Raw genomic sequence first — 19,380 nt, 5'->3', positions numbered from 1 at the left:
CAACAATGTTAAACCTTTGAACACATTATTTCCCCCAATTCCTATTTCCCCTAGGGCAAACTGGAATTCCAATCTCCACTAACAAATATCCAGTGGAGATGAGAATTCTAGTTTGCCATAGTGCAAACTGGAATTCCAATCTCCACTAGTGCGATTCGGAATCTCACTGGATTCTCATTTCCACTGTGACATATATATATATATATATATATATATATATATATATATATATATATATATATATATATATATATATATATATATATATATATAGAGAGAGAGAGAGAGAGAGAGAGAGAGAGAGAGAGAGAGAGAGAGAGATGATGTATTAATAAATAACCAAGAAGGTATTGGCCAGAAAAGTAAAACATTTCCTTTTTCCCGAAAGTTAGAGCAAAATCAGCCATTTTTATGTCTTATTTTCAGCACAGGTGTAAGAAAAAATCATGAATCCACAACGCTTTCATCCATATTCCCGTTACTATTTTTAGAAGGTCACTGTCCACAACGCTTTCCTCTACTTCTTCCCGGCAAAGCCGGCGTACGGTGCGCCACTCACCAATGGCGAAGGGCCATATCAGGGCGGCTACCCGGCGAAGCGGGTATTCATCTAGTAAGTATTATAATATACGTTGAAAGTGAAGCCTATTTTGAGTTAATTAATTAGTGACTCTGACGATGAATTACGTAAAGTGGTTGTGGGAGAAAAATGCAAAAAAATAACCCAAACCATTGTGAACCTGCATGGGTACGTGCCACCTAATGTGCTACGATACGTGCCGCCAACGAAAATCAGAAGGTACAATCAATCACGATACTGACTGCATTCCTTTAAAATTGGGTAAAATGAGCCTACGCCCGAAGCGCAATCAAACGGACTTTGGTGTTCAAATCCCAGAAGTGTAATGCCGTGTGTGTGTGTGTGTGTGTGTGTGTGTGTGTGTTATCCAGAGAGCAAGGTGGAGAGAGTCAGAGAGAGGGTGGGGTGTATGTCTGTGTTTGTAGTCCAATTGCGAGAGAGTAAGTGCATGTATGTGTATAAGCACGTGCGTACGCGTGTGTGTGTGTGTGTGCGTGTGTGTGTGTGTGTGTGTGTGTGTTTGTGTGCGTGCGTGCGTGTGCGTGTGTGTGTGTGTGTGTGTGTGTGTGTGTGTGTGTGTGTGTGTGTGTGTGTGTGACTTCGTTTGTGTTTGTTCCCTTGTGTGTGTTTGTGGAGGGATGAGTCGTTCGGGGCTGGTCTTGTGTGTTATCTTTTTTCTTTTTCTGAAATTCCGCAATGATAACAAGGCAAAGCGGCCTCAGTTTTAGAGGCAAAGCCCAGTCAAAATGTTTTCAGAAATGTAGAGCTAATATGGACCGGTTCCTAATAAGGACCACCTCCTGTTCTGACAAACTAACGGCGCTAGAGCGCTTAAAACAATTCCATTCACTCTTTCCGGCGGATATTTAGCAAGTGTCAACTAAAAACAAAAAACAAAAAAGTTGCAGAAACACAAACCTCTAAATCCTTATGTAAATAGTCCCGTAAAACCTGCGGTACGACCGAAAGGTTACAAAAAGCATTCACGGAGACAGAAGCATCCAGACCTCGCTATGCTACATTGGGGTGTGCACGTTAAAGATCTCACGATTGACAAAAGGCTCTTTCCTGGCAAAATTGTATAGACATATATAAAAATGTCCACCAAATACCCGTGTGACTTGGAATAATAGGCCGTGAAAAGTATATACTCGCCTAACACGCTTGAGATTTACTGGCCGATGTGAATGCGTGATATAATGTGTAAAAAATTCCATCTCACACGGCATATTGTAAACGCCATGAGCCTCCCCAAATAGGAGAGGGTATGTGCGTAGAAATACTCACTAATAATAAAATGCTAACTTGGTTTTTGTGTCCCCAGAACTAGTGTCCATTTGGGACATGACGTGGTTATATGCTAGGAACCATCCAGACCCAATCACAAACAGACCTTTACATTTGACAGGTGTCTAACCAGCCAAGTAAGAGGTGCTCTTCTGACTTAATATTTCTGTCTCCAGAACTAGCGTCCATTTGGGACATAACGTGGTGTAAATGTTTGTTTGTTTGTTTGTTTGTTTGCTTAACGCCCAGCCGACCACGAAGGGCCATATCAGGGCGGTGCTGCTTTGACATATAACGTGCGCCACACACAAGACAGAAGTCGCAGCACAGGCTTCATGTCTCACCCAGTCACATTATTCTGACACTGGACCAACCAGTCCTAGCACTAACCCCATAATGCCAGACGCCAGGCGGAGCAGCCACTAGATTGCCAATTTTAACGTTTTAGGTATGACCCAGCCGGGGTTCGAACCCACGACCTCCCGATCACGCGGCGGACGCCTTACCACTAGGCCAACTGTGCCGGTTGGTGTAAATGTAACAACTCCCAGAAGTCTAATGCCGTGTGTGTGTGTGTGTGTGTGTGTGTGACACACAAAGTGGAGATTCCATCACGCTAAGAGAAACGTTGATCTACTAAAAAGTAGCCCACGCTCTTTGAAGCAAGTAATCAAAAACTTACATCTCATGGCATCGACTCGATGTCCTAGTTTCCCAGACGTATGCTTGTTTTCTGATAACAAAACAACACAAGTGGCGTTAGTCAATATCAAACCATTTAGTAAATATGTCGGCCTGAAACTAAAAGATCAACACTGAAAACCAGTCATCACCGAGTAGGAGAAGGCTTCGCAAGCCGAAGACAAGACTGGTCACGCCCGACTCCACGAAGCATGCACACGCAAAAGGGTTGTTCTCTGGAGCTGGGTACCAAACAGGGACACTGGAGTCAAAAACTGAACTAACTTCAAATTCATCAACAATGTGACATCAACATCAGGACACTGTGAGCATAGAAATGTGTAAATAAAGCTTGTTCGTGAATTGCAAAAAAATCTTACTTTTTGGTCAAATCAACTTTGTATTATGAGCGAGCAGACGATCGAGAAACGAAACTTCAAACCGTCTGAAAGTGGCGACGTTACCACGCAACGGGACAACGGGTGCATATATAGCCTATCCTTCCGCATACATTCTGTGTGGTTTATATTAATACAAAAGAAGTTCGCCACAAAATCATTAAATTACATATTCTTACTCCGAGTCACATATTAGCATTGACGCAGTCGATAAGCTAAGGTGTCTGAAACGCTATCCCGCCTATAGTCTAAGGGAAGCAACCCAAGCTAAAAAAGTAGCAAGCTTGCTACCCTGGGTTGCCTCCCGTAGCGTATCACGCCACAGATCTCGTACCCGGTACGAGACACCCTCATTCGACTCCTTTCAGCCAGAGAGATAAGGTCGTTTTTTGCGCTATGCTCCGAGGCCGTTTCGTTTTGTCAGCCTGACACCCACCGGCCTCGGCCTCCCGTCTTCTCCTAGCTGTTTCCAGTTGGTGAGATTGTTCCTTATTTTATTTTGACATTGTATTTGATTCTGCTGGAAATTGCTTACGTCCTCTGGACTCAGAAGTTTCTTCAGCGGTTTCTAGTTGCGTTGGTCGCCATTTTGGTGGCCATTTTTTGCTAGCACGTGGTGTTTCTACTGAGTTGGTTTTCGTCCGTGCTCGGACGGTGAGCTTACTCGGTAGGAAGTTAGTTTTAGATGCCTTGTAGGTATCTTTTTCTTGCTAGTAAATATTTTTTCTGCTGAATTTCTTGTCCGCTCTGGACTTCGATTTTACAGTAGTTGTTTTGTTGGCCTCCAGTTGGAGCCATTTTTCGCTAGCACGCTGTGTTTCTACTGAGTAGTTTTTCGTCCGTGCCCGGTCGCTTTACTATCTTGGTAGGCTGTTAGTTTTAGCGGCTACTGCGCTAGAGCTAAGTTTATTTTCTACTAGGATTCTTTATCCGTTCTGGACTTAGAATTCTACAGTAGTTGTATTCGGCGGCCGCCTTTTGGTAGTCGTCCTTTATCCTAGCATGTTGTGCTATCGAGATGTTTACGTCCTTTCTAGGAATGTAAACTACCTTGGTAGGCTGTTATTTAGCTTCTTACGAAGCTATTATTATTTTGCTAGTTGATTATTCTGCTGATTTTTAGGTCCGTTCCGGACTTAGTTAAATTTTCAGTAGTCTTTGTTTACCTCTTGTCAGCTTCCGTTTTCGGCAGCTGCACTTCCGGTTAGACTGGTATGCCTGTTTGGGTCCGTGCTCGGACTTTGAACATTTTGCCAGTAGCAGTTTTTGTAGCTACTTTTGTGGCTTGTTTGCTAGTGCTAGTTCCGGTTCTGCTGAAGCTTACGTCCTCGAGACTTGTTACTTTTCAGTAGATTACTTTCTCACGTCGCCGGCAGGGCGTTTAGTGAGAAAAGACGGGGGGGGGGGGGGGGGGGGGGGGGGGGGGGCTTCTTCGTCTTATGCCAATAGCCCCATGGTACATGTTTCTGATCCTAAGACTAATTCGGTCTTTTCTGTGCCTTTTTCGGCGCCGGAAGAGACTCCGTCTGTCTCTCAGACGTCAGTTTCGGCCGCTTGTGCGGCCGTTTCTCCCCCTTTGTTGACACCAGAGCCTAGCGCTCTGGTGGCTAGTCTTATTGCTTCTTTGCTTACAGAGATCCGTACTTCTGGGGGCGGGCGTCCCTTGCTTGGTGGCTTCGAGGGTGACGACGGCAGCTTCGGATTCCGGACGTTTTTTTTTCCCGGGTCCTTGTCGCTCACTTGCGTTTCCGGAGCGTCGGCCCAGTCTACTGGCGCTCGTGTTGTCTCTGGATTCCACTCGCTGGGACAAGCTTCCCTTCGTGGCCGGCCTCGGTGGCTTCCGCTTGCGGGAGTGCACCTGAGCGTGTCCCTTCGGGGACGCGGCCAGTACAAGGTATGTGCTCGCAGCAGCCGTCTTCGGCAGCTGCACTTCCGGTTCCCGGAAGTAGTGGTTCACTGGTTGCGGACAGACCATGGTCCCCTCCGGTTCGAGCTGCGCTTTACGTCAGCAGTCGTCCGCGACAGCTGCTTCCAGTTTCGGCCGGAAGTAAGAGGTTCACCGGCTAGTGCACAGGCTGCTGTCACGTCCGGTTCGAGCTTCGACTTACGTCAGCAGTCGTCCGCGACAGCTGCTTCCAGCTCCGGCCGGAAGTAAGAGGTTCACCGGCTAGTGCACAGGCTACTGTCACGTCCGGTTCGAGCTTCGACTTACGTCAGCAGTCGTCCGCGACAGCTGCTTCCGGCTCCGACCGGAAGTAAGAGGTTCACTGGCTAGTGCACAGGCTACTGTCACGTCCGGTTCGAGCTTCGACTTACGTCAGCAGTCGTCCGCGACAGCTGCTTCCGGCTCCGACCGGAAGTAAGAGGTTCACTGGCTAGTGCACAGGCTACTGTCACGTCCGGTTCGAGCTTCGACTTACGTCAGCAGTCGTCCGCGACAGCTGCTTCCGGCCTAAGCCGGAAGTAAGAGATTCACTGGCTAGTGCACAGGCTACTGTCACGTCCGGTTCGAGCTTCGACTTACGTCAGCAGTCGTCCGCGACAGCTGCTTCCGGCTCCGGCCGGAAGTAAGAGGTTCACTGGCTAGTGCACAGGCTACTGTCACGTCCGGTTCGAGCTTCGACTTAAGTCAGCAGTCGTCCGCCACAGCTGCTTCCGGCTCCGGCCGGAAGTAAGAGGTTCACCGGCTAGTGCACAGACTACTGTCACGTCCGGTTTGAGCCTTGCCCTACGGCAGCAGTCGCCCGCGACAGCTGTTCTTCCGGTTCCGGCCGGAAGTGTAGGTTCACTGGTTAGTGCACAGGCTACTGTCACGTCCGGTTTGAGCCTTGCCTTTCGTCGGCAGTCGTACGTGACAGCGGCGCTTCCGGTTCACGGAAGTAGTGCCTCGTTGGAAAGCGGACAGTCAATGATTCCATCCGACTTGAGCTGCGCTATACGTAAGCAGTCGTCCGCGACGGCTTCTCTCCCGGCTCCGGCGGGAAATGTTAGTTCATCGGCGTGTGGGCAGCCCATGGCCCTTTCCGGTTTGAGCTTTGCCCTTGGCTCAGCAGCTGTTTCCGGCAGCTGCGCTTCCGGCCTTGGCAGTAAGTGTAGGTCAAGCAGGTTACTGTCACTTCCGGTTCTGGCCTACGGCCTACCTTTGGGTTCCGAGCTTCAGCTCGTACGTGGCTCAGCACCAGCTTTGGCATAGCGCTGCTGTTGCTGCCGCTCTTCCGGCTCCTCCCGGATTTTCAGGTTCAGTTCCCGCTGCTTCCGTTTGGTCGCCGGTGAATTTCGAACAAGGCTTGCCCTATGGGCATACAGGCTTCTTGCCTCTGTTGGGACAGCAGCATCCACACACTCCGGTGGTGGCCGCTAGCTCCTCTCTCCCACTTTCCTTGGAAAATCTCCTGCGGGCGCTTTCTCGCGCTCTGGCAGATTCCTTGGCGCCCTTTACCCTTAGTAAAGAGCAGGACGCGGAGGAAGTGTCTTCCTCCTCTCCACACTTACAAGGGTGAACGAGGCACAGATGAGGCTGTCCTCTCTGCACTATCTCCATGCGGTCTCGTGCAGAAGGGACTTGTTTCTTGCCCACTCCCGGTTTTCTGAGGAGTCGACAAGGAACATTCTCAGATCGCCATCCTTGGTGGACGGTCTCTCTCCGGCAGCCTGGCCCCTCATGCCAGAAGCAGGAGATTGAGACCAACAGAGAACAGCGGTTCCCTTCTTTTGAGCTTCAATCTGAAAGCAGCAAAAGCAGGGCGCTCCTAAGCAGGCTATACCTCAGCGGACTCAGCCTAAGCGGCCTCAGTCCTCAGCTCAGGTGAGATTGTTTCTTTCACAGCCGTCATAGGTACGCTGGGTTTTTGAAACAACAGTTGGCCTTAGGGCTTCGGGGTTTTAGCCTCGGCCGGAGCAACAGCCATCTCATCCGTTGGCGGTGGTGGTTGTTGCTTTCCTTGTGCTTGTGGCTTCGGGCTTCGACATTCTTTCTGTTTCCCAGCGTATGGGTGCTGAGAGGTCGATTTCCGTTTAAAAAGGGGGTTTCTGCCTTTGGGCTTCCCCGTTTTCTCTTTGCCACGAGCTTCTGGACTTGGTCCAGGTTTGTCTTTCGCCGAGTCTGACTCTGTCTTTCTCTAGCGATCAGACGCGTTCTGGTGTTTCGTCCAAACTTAAGGTTCACTCGAGTTGGCCTCGGAAGTAACATTCAGATCTTCCTGAGGGTGCATTGTCTGGGCAATGCATGTTTGAGAAGTCATTCTTGGCTTGTCACTTTTTCTCAGGTTTTTTGGCTACTCCTCCCCTTTTTGGGCAGAGGTCTAGCTAACGTTCCAGTTTTCTCGGTGCTGGCCTCTAGGCCAGCATCTTTTTCGGCGGCCGAAACTTTTGGTTTCTTACTTTGCCTGTGTACTTTGGGTACTTCGGTGCAATTAGTCAGGTCGTCATTTCCCGATTTTGACCTTAACCCCTCAAAAAATACCTCGGAGAATGTTTTGAACTCTGTGATGTCTGTAGATTACAGATCCGACGGATGACACTCTGTCATCCTTGGGCATTTTGATGTATTCAAGATGGCGGACAAGATGGATTCCAGACTGCAAAATAGTCGAAACTGCATGCTATAAACTAGCAGAACTGTATTTATTTATGTTTTCCGGGAGATAAAACGGGAGTTAATATGCATAACAACAGTTACATGATTAGCAGACACTATAACCCGAATGGCTGGTCTGTTGAGGGACCGTTAAAACTGGTTAACGGAGCAGGATGATATAGTTAGTTTTAGCAATATATTTTTTCAGTTACAGCTAATGGTTTAAGCTTATATGTGTTGTGGGCTTTGATTACTGTTGCACTTTGCTTGACCTTCATCGCATTTCAAGGTCATATGAATGTCAAATGTTCATTCAAATGATAAAGGATTATACTATTTTTGAAGATAAAATGACGAAATGTCTTCTTAAAACTTGCCATGAATAAAAACGTTCACCAACACTGAAGGTCACACGTTTTCAAGGTCAAACAATTTCAAGGTCATATATTTTAATGTCTGCAAAACCATCACTTAGCACGTGCATCACTACAAAGATCACTGTCAAGAAGACGAAGCTGAGATTGTATGGCAATGTAACAAGAACAGGCGGGCTCTCCAAGACCATCTTACAGGGTATGGTGCGCGGAAAGAGAAGATAGAGAAGACAAATGAACAGAGGGACAGATATCATTACAGAGTGTATTGAGAAATGTTTTGCAACTTTCGAAAAATTGCTCACAGCCGCCAGAGGTGGAGATAGCTTATGAAGCGCTCGTCGTTGAAGTGACCCTACCATCCTGGTGGGTTCCAGAATCAATGAGTGACTTGGTCGGTGAGCAAGCAGATAACAACTTAATCCTGGAAAAGTGGCTGTAATACCCAGAATAACTTAAAGTTATCTTGTGCTCTTTTTAAAAAAAAGATCAGACGAAAGGCCTTGTAAGGTGTCACAGCGCCAAGCGATTGACACCATATACACAGTGTTGTGTCAGTTAGTGACGCCCCGAGGAGGTGTATTAGGCGTCATGTCAAGAGGCTAAACCTGATGTACCATGTCTCATATACAAAAGACCTCTATCTCATAACGTAAAGGTCATGGCGACGAACCAGGGATACTGGTTAGTATGCACTTTACCTCGCCGATGACCACACAGGATGATGTGTAGTTTACCACTCCAGATGACCAGGCGGGATGACCACGCTGGTTTACCACACAAGATGACATGGTCATGCAGTGAGTTTCCAGTTTGAGGGCAGCCACCATCGATCCTTTTTTCAATTGCCGAAATGGTAGCGGATGACTATGCCTGATGACCAATAAATGACCACGCCCGATGATTACGCAGGATGTCATGTAGATTACCAGTACGGTGACCGGTGAGAATTGCCAGTGCGGATGACCAGTGTGGATGACCTGTGCAGATGACCATGAAGGATGACCAGTGCAGATGACCAGTGCGGATTACCGGTGCGGATGTCCAGTGCAGATGATCATGAAACATGACCAGTGCGGATGACGAGTGCGGATGATTAGTGCGGATGACCAGTGCATTATTATCATGGACGATGACTAGTGCAGATGACCAGTACAGATGATCATGAAGGATGACCTGTGCGGATGACCAGTGCAGATGATCATGAAGGATGAATAGTGCGGATGACCGATGCGGATGATCACAAAAGGATGACCAGTGCGGATGACCGCAAATGATGACCAGTGTGGATGACCGATCCAGATGACCAGTGCTGGTGACCGGTGAAGGTGACTGTTGCACATACCCAGTGCGGATGACTACGATGGATGACCAGTGCGGATTTGTGCAATTTCCAAGGAGTAGACATCGACATAAGATGGCACACGCACATTGACCGACTGCGCAACCACAGCATGCTGTTGCACATGGTAAATTTCTCCACAGCCACACTTCAAAATTAGCATGACTTCAGTTGGTGTAGGTTCTACTCCAGGCGGTTTTCTGCCCATCCTACAACCACCCAGAGTCAACCGGATCAAGATTTGGAAGATCCCCGTAGAATTGCAATACAGCCCTTTTCAGATGGACGTTCAGCAATGGGCTGATGTGGGCGGTAGTTTTTGATTTATGTGGACTGGTGCTTGGAGGTTCTAGCTAGCCAGGTTTTATATCTCTCACGTGATATGTTGTTTGAGATTTTGCACCTGTAGCACTCGCTTACAAACTGCGACATTTGCTGAAATACTTCACCGATTTTCACGCATGGATCTCTGGGACAGGCTGATCTTTCTTAACCCAGTGTGGGATTTTCAGTGGGGCGACCACCCCCAACCCAGCGCGTCCCCGGGTGGCGGATAGGGGAACGGTCTTCAGATATGGAGATCAGCCGCTTGCGGCCGCGGACCAAACTGGCTCCGGGTGGGATCCCGGAAAATCCTCCCCCCTGTGCTCTCAGGGTAGGACGTACGGGCCATGAGCTAAGGGTGAGGTAACCCCGACAGAAAACCCCGAATGCTGAAGACGGAGGACCCGGGCCGCACGGCGCATTCTAACAAACCACGGGTACACGCACTTACGCAAATGATGACACAATCAACCAGCACAGATGGAAATGGCGCTCGCCCATTGAGGACCCCCCAGGGTGGAGCAGCGTCGGGTCCCATGCCTCAAAGGGACCCAGCCCCAACTACTGGAGGTCCCTCCCGTCTGTCTTGTCACGCCAGGGGACGCGGGAGGAAAGTGACTGGCACCACCACAACCAGGAAGAAACCCAGTCAGCAGCGACCTTTTCAGGTCATGCACTGGAACGCAGAAAGTATCCTGAACAAGAAGACAGAGTTGGAGCATATCCTGCATGAGAAGAACATCAACATCTGCTGTATTCAGGAGACGCACCTGACACCCCAAAAGTCCTTCAAAGTGAGAGGCTACCAATGCCTTAGGTCCGACAGAACAGACCGAAGCAAAGGAGGAATCCTGACCCTCATCAGGAACAACATCAATGCCTGTTTGATAGAAACGCACATGGAGGACTCCGAATATCAGGTGATTCGAATTCAGACGAAGACATCAGAATTCCATCTTGTCAACTTCTACTGCCCCAATGATAGACACCTCGCCCTTGACACGATCCCCGCAAAGGCCTCCAACTTCATCGTGGTGGGTGACTTCAACAGTCATTCACAGAGTTGGGGATATGACCACCTGGATCGGAGAGGAGAAGAGGTGGAGAACTGGCAGGACGACAAAGGTCTCATCCTTTTGAACAGTCCCTTTGACTGCCCTACATTCTACTCCAGAAGATGGCACACTACATCCACTCCTGACCTAGCCTTCTGCACGGAAGACATGCACCAGCTAACCAGCAGAGAGGTCGGAGAACAGCTAGGTGGAAGTGACCATCGGCCAGTCTTTTTGACCCTGGGCATGGAGTCCTGCACTGAAGCTTCCTTCCCACGGTGGAACTACAAAAGAGCGAACTGGTTCCTCTTTAGACACCGCACCAGCGAACTCACCAAAGACATCAGAGTCGAGGGTCGAGACATCAACATGGTGGCGAAGGACTTCAACATGAGCATCCTCAGAGCAGCGCGTGAGTCCATTCCCAGGGGTGCCAGGAGAGACTATAAGCCCTACTGGAGCAATGAATTGCAGGAACTGGATGATGATCTGGCAGACGCCAGAAGGGAAGCAGAAGTCAACCCGTCACAAAACAACAACATCCGCCTCCAGGAAGCCAAAGCCAAATATCTCAAAAAGAAGCTACAGGCAAGACGGAGAAGCTGGCAAGAGAAAACAAGCTCTCTGAACCTTGAGAAGGATGGCAGAAAGCTCTGGAGGCTCACCAAGCAGTTGAATGATGAGAACACCAGCAGAGGAAAGATCACATTAGAAGAGAACGGGAAGGTGCTAACTGGAAAGCATGCTGCCAACCAATTTGCTGAAAGCTATGCAGCTGAGAGCAACCTCCATGTTAGCCCCGAGAAACAGAGAGAAGCAAGAAGAGAGAAAAGAGAGAGACCTGCCAGACAGTCGACAGTGGACGCCATGAGTCAACCACTCACACTCCACGAGCTGCACTCAGCTCTGAAAAAGTCAAAGGCGAAGAAGTCCCCTGGCCCAGACGGCATCACCAACGAGATGCTAACCCACCTTGGTAGTGCAGCAGAGAACAAGCTACTCGAGGTCTTCAACAGCAGCTGGCAAGAAGGATCGCTACCACAACTCTGGCGAGAAGCGATCATGATCCCCATCTTAAAAAAAGGGAAGGATCCAAAGAAGGCCACCAGCTATCGCCCAATCAGCCTCACCAGCTGTGTTGTGAAGACCCTGGAGAGAATTGTGAACGAGCGCCTCAGGTGGTACCTGGAATCCAGGAACCTCCTCGCCCCTGAACAAGCTGGATTCCGACAGTTCCGCAGCACTGAAGATCAGGTCACTTACCTGGCGCAAGAAGTTGAAGATGCCTTTCAGGAACAGAAGCTGGTCTTCGTCACCTGGATAGATCTTCAGAAGGCCTTTGACAAGGTCTGGAAAGATGGACTCCTTCTAAAACTGCTGAGGAAAGGCGTGTCCAGCAACATGTACCAGTGGATTCGCTCTTACCTCTATAACCGCAGGGCAAGAGTTAACGTCGACCAGACCAAAAGCAAGAAGTTCCTCCTTCGTCATGGCGTCCCTCAGGGCGGAGTCCTCTCCCCCACACTCTTCCTTCTCTTCATCGACGATCTGGTGTCTGAGATGCCCAAGGGGATCAAAGCTGCTCTCTACGCAGACGACCTTGTGATCTGGTGCAAGGAGGAGCACGCAAGTACTGCCACCTACAGAATGCAGCAAGCGGCAGATAGGCTGAACGCATGGGCAGAAGATTGGTGCGTCTCCATCAACAAGGAGAAATCTTCCACCACCCTATTCACACTGTCGCCAAAGCAGAAAGCCGGAACCATTAGGCTTGGTGGAACTCCTCTGAGAGAGGATGAAGAAGCAACGTACCTTGGTGTCACCTTTGATAGACGGCAGACCTGGAAACCACACATTGCACAGGCAGAGACGAAGGCCCGGCGCAAGCTAGCCATACTCAGGAAGCTGGCAGGTACCACCTGGGGAGCGAACGAGAAGATACTGAAGACAGTATACCAGGGAACAATCAGACCCCACCTCGAGTACGGCTCCACAGCGTGGTCAACCTCAGCCAAGACAAACCTGCAGACCCTTGACCGTGTGCAAAACCAGGCCCTCCGACTCATCACCGGTGCAATGAAATCCACGCCCATCAAGGAAATGGAGAAGCTTACCACCATCCAACCCCTCTGTCAGAGAAGAGAAGCCAAGACTATGGTACAGGCCGAGAAGCTCAAGTGCCTACCCGACCACCCCATGAAGCACAGACTGAGCAACCTCACCAAGAACCGGCTTAAACGGAGCAGTTTTGTACACGAGAGCAAGAGACTTTCTCGACAGTACAGGGAAGTCCTTCCACAGAACACTCTACCTCTGACTCAAGAAGAAGAGGAAACCCCCAAGGCAACAGAGAAACCAGGCATCCAGATCTGCACCAGTGTTCCACATGTTACCTCAGGAGACGATCAGAATGACACAGCTCGACAGGCACTCACCTTAGCCCTGATCGACGAACAGTACCCAAAAGAGGCGTGGATCCATGTATACACCGATGGATCAGCAACTAACGCCGTGCTCAATGGAGGTGCAGGCATTCTCATCCAGTTCCCTGGGGGACATACAGCTACATCCAGCGTTGCCACTGGCAAACACTGCACAAACTATAAAGCAGAAGCAGAAGCTCTCATGCAGGCCGCCTCCTTCGTTCAGGACTCCGCAGACCCTTGCTACCAAGTTGTCTTCCTCTCGGACGCCCTTTCAGTCCTTCAGGCCCTAGAGAACGACAAACTCCCACAGCTGGCCAAAGCATTACAGATGGTCAGACAAACCAGAAGAGTTGTCCTCCAGTGGATACCAGCACACTGTGGGATACCAGGAAATGAAAGGGCAGATGAGCTGGCAAAAGAAGGAGCCGTGGAAGACCAACCTGAAAACAGTGTCAGCTTTAGTGAGCAGAAGACAATCATCAAGGCATTGATGAGGCCAAGGACAAACAGAGATGACTACCACACAATGTCCAGAGAGCAGCAAGTCAACCTCATCAGGCTGCGTACTGGCCACAACAGGCTCAATGCTCACATGAACCGAAAGTTCAAGCTGGCGCCATCACCAACCTGTGCCTGCGGTCAAGAGGACCAAACAGCGGAACACATCTTACAGCGATGTCCCTTACTAGATGAGGAACGAAAAGAAGTGTGGCCGTCACCAACTCCCTTGCAGACCAAACTATACGGCAGTCGACAGGAGTTGGAGAAAACGACAACATTTATCACCAGTGCTGGACTGATTGTGTAACCTCTGCGAACGCCAAGAAGAAGAGAAGACGCATGGATCTTCTGCAGAGAAATTAAGCACTCCTACGAACACACTGGTTAATGAACAGCTGTCACCAGATGGCATACGCTTCCATCTAAAATAGCTCTATCGTCTGGTAAACAATCAAATCGGAGAAAACTAGTCTCTCACGATGTTCTTTGATCATCGCCCGCCATTTTGTAAGATCAATTTACAAGTTTTATCTTCGACAGTGAAACCTGTGCTTTGGAACACCATACGCACTAATCACAAGTCCACGAATAACACAGGTTTCACATCTTCTCAGCCTGGATGTAATTCCATACACACTCATGTGCAAATTGTTTCCATTTAGCAGAATGAAACACGTCAAATGCCTTTGTTTTTTGTCTTGGAAGAGGAGCTGAAGTACGGACACGGACAACACTACAGGCCATACTGTACGTGTCGTCATATTACTCATTACGTTTTCCCGACGTCATGAAGTTATGACGCCATTCTAGCCCTTTTTTCTATGGAATGCCTTTTGTGTCTAAACAAATAAATTAACATTTGCTAATTTTCCTATAATTAATTTTGTCTCAATTTGCCCAAGGATTTAAAGATGTCATCCTGCGGATTTGTAAACTTCAGGAGTTAAACTACCCAAAACCATTAAAACATTTTCCGAGGTATTTTTCAAGGGGTTATTGCCCTGCCGTAAGGACTAAATGGCCGGCCTACGGGCAGCAAGGCTCTCGGCCTTAGCCTGTGTTATAGTCTCCTGCCTGTCGTGTTGCGACTTTGGCAATTTGGTTCTTGTGCTTGCATGATGTGAGTTGGGACGATTTCTGCCGGGTTGGGCTTCCGGCCTGGTCACCCCTTTTTCACTTGCAACTATGACTATTACTTTTTTCTCCTGAGAACTCTGGTCTCGGGAGTCTGACTGCTGGTTCGCTTCACGGTTTTCCGTCTTTCTTACCAGCCTCGTTCTTTCTGTTTCGGTTTTTTTTATTCATTTCAATTACCTACAAGCAGTCTGCTCTGCGAACACGCTGGCTTTTGTCATTTTGTTTCCGGCCTCCGGTCACATTAGGATTTGGCCACTGCGGGTCCGCATTTCCGGTGCTTACGCACTACCTTAGGTCGCTTCGTCCTCTTTTTTACCCCTCTCTCTGCTTTCGCAGGGATGGGCAGGGGACGACTGGTGACCGTCTCCCTTGAGTTTTGCTCATTGAGTTGGACTCTGGTACTTGGTACTCAGGCGTCTCTCTCTTTCCAGTTTGGAGTTTGGTCACTCTTCTGGAGCTGACTGTTCTCTCAGGGGCCTTTTTGGCCTCACTCCATCCCAAAGTTTTCTTACTTTGGCATTTTTGCCTTATGGTCTCCGTGAGGGTCGGTCCTTTTCAGGGCTTAGCCGGCAACCTTACGCACGGATCTTTTCCAGGCCATTAGCATTTCCTTCCAATTTTAAGGGGGGGGGGGGGGGGCAGCTTGTCCTTCCCTCTACTTGGTCGGGTTTATCCAAGACTGGGGTCCTTTTCCGGACTGTTTTACGGTTCAGAAGATTGGAAGAAGTGCTGGGCACAGCTTCTGGCTCTCTTATGTTGTCTTTCGCATTTCTTGCCTGAGAGACATTTAGGCTGTCAATCAGGGTGGTTCTCGGTCCGTTTCTGTCCTTTGGCAGTGGGCCAGTTCCTGGCAAGGGTTTAGAGTGAGTCAGTGGTTTCTTTCTCACGGGATCCTTTCCTGACTTTTGGCAGTGGGCCAGTTTCTTGGCAAGGGATTTTCTTTCCCTCCGCCTTGTCATAGCGTTATGCTATCTTTCCCTCGGCTCGGCCCGAGCTCATTTCCAGGGCCTGGGCCTCCTCCTTAGCCTTTTTGGCTTATGAGGTTTGGATGATGTCCTGCGCACAGCTTCTGGCGCTAGGATTTTGTCTTATCAGGTTCTGCAGACATTGCTGCCCTCTGTCAGGATGGGTCTCGGCCCATTCCTTCCTTGGCGGCAGCTGGTTTTGTCTCTCTAGAACTTTAGAGTGAGTTTGAACTTTTTGATCTTACCCACCACCTTGTTGGAGTTATCTGCTAATATGTGACTCGGAGTAAGAATATGTAATTTAATCGAACATTTTTAATTAAATTTTCATTTGATTAATATACTTACCCGAGTCACATAGGTAATTCCCTCCCACCTTCCCCGCTTTTAGTTTCTTTGTATTCTAGAAGTCGAATGAGGTTGTCTCGTACCGGGTACGAGATCTGTGGCGTGATACGCTACGGGAGGCAACCCAGGGTAGCAAGCTTGCTACTTTTTTAGCTTGGGTTGCTTCCCTTGGACTATAGGCGGGATAGCGTTTCAGACACCTTAGCTTATCGACTGCGTCAATGCTAATATGTGACTCGGGTAAGTATATTAATCAAATGAAAATTTAATTAAAAATTTTCGATTTTGATTGAAATAACAGGACAAATAACGCCAACTTCGTAACACGTAAAAGAGGAAACCACGTGCACTGACAGTTTTTAATGGACAGATTGCAAAAATTGTGGTCGTCATTTGCTTCTATCTTGCGTTCTACACGCGTGTTACGAACTGTGCTAAAGTAGTTACAACTTAAAATTAAATAGTGGTTCGTTTGTGATGATTATAGGTCTGTGTTGTGCAAAAGTAAGGGCTGCGGGGAAACCACACGTTACGAAGTTGACCACGGAAAAGTATGGTTAATATTTCAGACAGGATTGATCTTCTGCAAACAGCACTCATTCTACTAAAAGTTCATGCATTTCTGATGTTATACTTGTCATTGCTCATGGGCGTTTACTTGTTTCTTTCATTCAGCACGTCCGAGTTACTTGCTTCATCCAACTGCACGTCACAAAATACCCGCCATTTTGGCCTCTCGATTTGTCACATTCGCGGAAATTCCGAAATCACAAAACTTTGTGTTTAAGTAGAAATATTGTTTAATAGCTATTGCATCATCAAGCAACATTCAGAAACACATAAAGTAGCGTAGTCACAAATAAAACGTTCACATTTGTGATTTCAACGCAATGACCCTCTTATTTGTGGTAGCTAACTCCAGAGAAGAACCCAAAACCAATTATTTTAATTGTGAGCACATTTTCAAAGTTAACATAACTTATGTATATATTTTGGATTCAGAGATTAATGCGGATTACAATGCAACCATAGCGTTCTCTATTATAGTTAAGATCGCCATGAATGCAACCATTTGTAAATATGTTAGAGAGAATTTTATTTTAATGACAACTTTAATTAACAAATTTGTTCATTGATGTTCATCAGTCCGGACTGAGACGAGGATTCCTTGACTAAAATGTCGATCAATTTGAGTGAAAAAGGAATGTCACCACAGTGCGGCCTCAACTTTTGTAAAATAAAACAAGTCGCGTAAGGCAAAAATACAACATTTAGTCAAGTAGCTGTCGAACTCACAGAATAAAACTGAACGCAATGCAATTTTTCAGCAAGACCGTATACTCGTAGCATCGTCAGTCCACCGCTCATGGCAAAGGCAGTGAAATTGACAAGAAGAGCGGGGTAGTAGTTGCGCTGAGAAGGATAGCACGCTTTTCTGTACCTCTCTTCGTTTTAACTTTCTGAGCGTGTTTTTAATCCAAACATATCATATCTATATGTTTTTGGAATCAGGAACCGACAAGAAATAAGATGAAAGTGTTTTTAAATTGATTTCGAAAATTTAATTTTGATAATAATTTTTATATTTTTAATTTTCAGAGCTTGTTTTTAATCCAAATATAACATATTTATATGTTTTTGGAATCAGAAAATGATGGAAAATAAAATGAACGTAAATTTCGATCGTTTTATAGAATTTTTTTTTTTTACAATTTTCAGATTTTTAATTACCAAAGTCATCAATTCATTTTTAAGCCACCAAGCTGAAATGCAATACCGAAGTCCGGGCTTCGTCGAAGACTACTTGACCAAAATTTCAACCAATTTGGTTGAAAAATGAGAGCGTGACAGTGCCGCCTCAACTTTCACGAAAAGCCGGATATGACGTCATAAAAGACATTTATCAAAAAAAAGAAAAAAACGTCTGGGGATATCATACCCAGGAACTCTCATGTCAAATTTCATAAAGATCGGTCCAGTAGTTTAGTCTGAATCGCTCTACACACACACAGACACACACACACACGCACATGTAACGCACATACACCACGACCCTCGTCTCGATTCCCCCCTCTACGTTAAAACATTTAGTCAAAACTTAACTAAATGTAACAAGTCGCGTAAGGCGAAAATACAACATTTAGTCAAGTAGCTGTCGAACTCACAGAATGAAACTGAACGCAATGCAATTTTTCAGCAAGACCGTATACTCGTAGCATCGTCAGTCCACCGCTCATGGCAAAGGCAGTGAAATTGACAAGAAGAGCGGGGTAGTAGTTGCGCTGAGAAGGATAGCACGCTTTTCTGTACCTCTCTTCGTTTTAACTTTCTGAGCGTGTTTTTAATCCAAACATATCATATCTATATGTTTTTGGAATCAGGAACCGACAAGGAATAAGATGAAAGTGTTTTTAAATTGATTTCGAAAATTTAATTTTGATAATAATTTTTATATTTTTAATTTTCAGAGCTTGTTTTTAATCCAAATATAACATATTTATATGTTTTTGGAATCAGAAAATGATGGAAAATAAAATGAACGTAAATTTCGATCGTTTTATAGAAAAAAAATTTTTTTTTACAATTTTCAGATTTTTAATGACCAAAGTCATTAATTCATTTTTAAGCCACCAAGCTGAAATGCAATACCGAAGTCCGGGCTTCGTCGAAGATTACTTGACCAAAATTTCAACCAATTTGGTTGAAAAATGAGAGCGTGACAGTGCCGCCTCAACTTTCACGATAAGCCGGATATGACGTCATCAAAGACATTTATCAAAAAAATGAAAAAAACATCTGGGGATATCATACCCAGGAACTCTCATGTCAAATTTCATAAAGATCGGTCCAGTAGTTTAGTCTGAATCGCTCTACACACACACAGACACACACACACACACACACACACACACGCACATACACCACGACCCTCGTCTCGATTCCCCCCTCTACGTTAAAACATTTAGTCAAAACTTAACTAAATGTAACAAGTCGCGTAAGGCGAAAATACAACATTTAGTCAAGTAGCTGTCGAACTCACAGAATGAAACTGAACGCAATGCAACGCAGCAAGACCGTATACTCGTAGCATCGTCAGTCCACCGCTCATGGCTAAGGCAGTGAAATTGACAAGAAGAGCGGGGTAGTAGTTGCGCTGAGAAGGATAGCACGCTTTTCTGTACCTCTCTTCGTTTTAACTTTCTGAGCGTGTTTTTAATCCAAACATATCATATCTATATGTTTTTGGAATCAGGAACCGACAAGGAATAAGATGAAAGTGTTTTTAAATTGATTTCGAAAATTTAATTTTGATAATAATTTTTATATTTTTAATTTTCAGAGCTTGTTTTTAATCCAAATATAACATATTTATATGTTTTTTGAAT

The sequence above is a fragment of the Littorina saxatilis genome, linkage group LG6, assembly GCF_037325665.1.
Source record: "Littorina saxatilis isolate snail1 linkage group LG6, US_GU_Lsax_2.0, whole genome shotgun sequence".
Classification (NCBI taxonomy): domain Eukaryota; kingdom Metazoa; phylum Mollusca; class Gastropoda; order Littorinimorpha; family Littorinidae; genus Littorina; species Littorina saxatilis.
This window is presented reverse-complemented; position numbering follows the sequence as displayed.